This window comes from Capsicum annuum, chromosome 6 (assembly GCF_002878395.1).
Source record: "Capsicum annuum cultivar UCD-10X-F1 chromosome 6, UCD10Xv1.1, whole genome shotgun sequence".
Lineage (NCBI taxonomy): Eukaryota > Viridiplantae > Streptophyta > Magnoliopsida > Solanales > Solanaceae > Capsicum > Capsicum annuum.
The window spans coordinates 88,050,967-88,052,683 of NC_061116.1; positions in this window are offsets into that span (position 1 = coordinate 88,050,967).

A 1,717-nucleotide genomic window follows, 5' to 3' on the forward strand; every position below is an offset into this window, starting at 1 on the left:
CACTAGCATGGCTGTCAAAAATATCAATAAAGACATTAACTAAAGATCTTAACTCATTCTTGGAGTATTTCCTCATTTTTGTTCTGAACATTAGAAAAGGTAACCTAATCATCAAATGGGAAATGAAATCCAAGTAGAAACCATGTCTTTTTGGCTCATCATCAAAGGCAAATAAGGATATGTCATTACTTTTCACTTTTTCATTGAACTTGCTTAAGGAGTATCCCTAGGCTGCTTGAGCTTATTTGACTATATTGTTTGTTGTATCTCTTTATTTTACTCTATTTGAGATAAAATTTGTTCACTTGGCATTTTCTGAAGTAGGCTTGGTAATCTCATTGGAATTTAACTTAAGAAGTGGACACTTTTTTCTATGATGACCAAGTATTCTAAATTAGTGAAATTAGTTATTTTTATTAAATCTCCTGCTTGAGCTTTGTTTATTCTGAAGTGATCCACTTCTCACTATCTTGTGAAATCTCTAAGTGAGATATACCATTTGTTTTTGTCCTAAATTAAATCATTTTCCCCAACCTTCAAAACCAAATTCCTCTCCTCCTTGGTTTTATTTCTCTGAGAATCATTGTATCGTTTGAGCTTATACTTCATTAGATTTCCTATGTGTTCATCCATCATCATCATTTGAGTTTATGCATAACAATTTTTAATCAAGTACATCTTAATGTTTCACCAAGACATTTGAGTTTATGCATAACAATTTTTAATCAAGTACACATATCTTTAATAGATTCTCCTTCACTCATCTTATACATCTATATGAAGTAATCAGCATATCAATCTTTAATTGCATTACTTGACTTGTTCCATCATGAGAATCTACAATTCTTCTTATATTTCATTTTGCAGATTCACAAATAATGACCTGGTTGTACTCATATAAACAAAAATCTTATTTGCTTTGTTATTTTTCACAATCCTCTTTTGATCAAATTCAGTATAATCCTTTATACTTTTTGGAACAGGCTGAGAGTTATCCCCTTCTTTACCTGATTAAATATGGAAAAAGGACCATACAAATAACATCCCATAACTCATGGTCTTTTGCCTCGATGAAGTCATGTATTTTAGTCTTCAACCAATTATAGGATCGACTATTTAACTATTGGGACGAGTATTTTTCTGTCCTTGCTCAAGACTGGGTAGAGATTCCATCTCGAACGAGATCTTTTCTAGGTGTTAACCTTATAGGAAAAAACAATCTAGTATTAATTAGTAGATTGTATGAGTCCACTATGAATGAGAGCTAATGTTTTATTAGGTTCTTTGATGTGTGAGCAGATGCTAACATATTTGAGGCTTTTAACTGAGATTAATTTCAAAGTCGTAAGCAAACTTAGTCGTTTTTTATTGTTTTCTCTTTGATATTGCAGTAAAAGTCGAGATACAAGAGAATCAACAATTATAGGAGTAAAAAAGTTGATTTTTGAGCAAGTAGAGAAGAAAGAATCGCTGATGACTTATATGATAAGTTGTCAGCCATGTAATAAGTTATCAAAGTTGCGGTCAGGCCTACACAAAGAATGGCCTTCAACTAGAATGTATGATTACATCTATGATAGGCCGCCAGAAGTGTAATAAGCCATTAGGCTCATCGTCAGGCTTAGGCAGGGAATGGATTTTGAAGTGAAGAAGTGACGACATCTCTGATAAGTCATCACATGTCTAATAAACCATAAATCCACATCGTCAGCCGAAG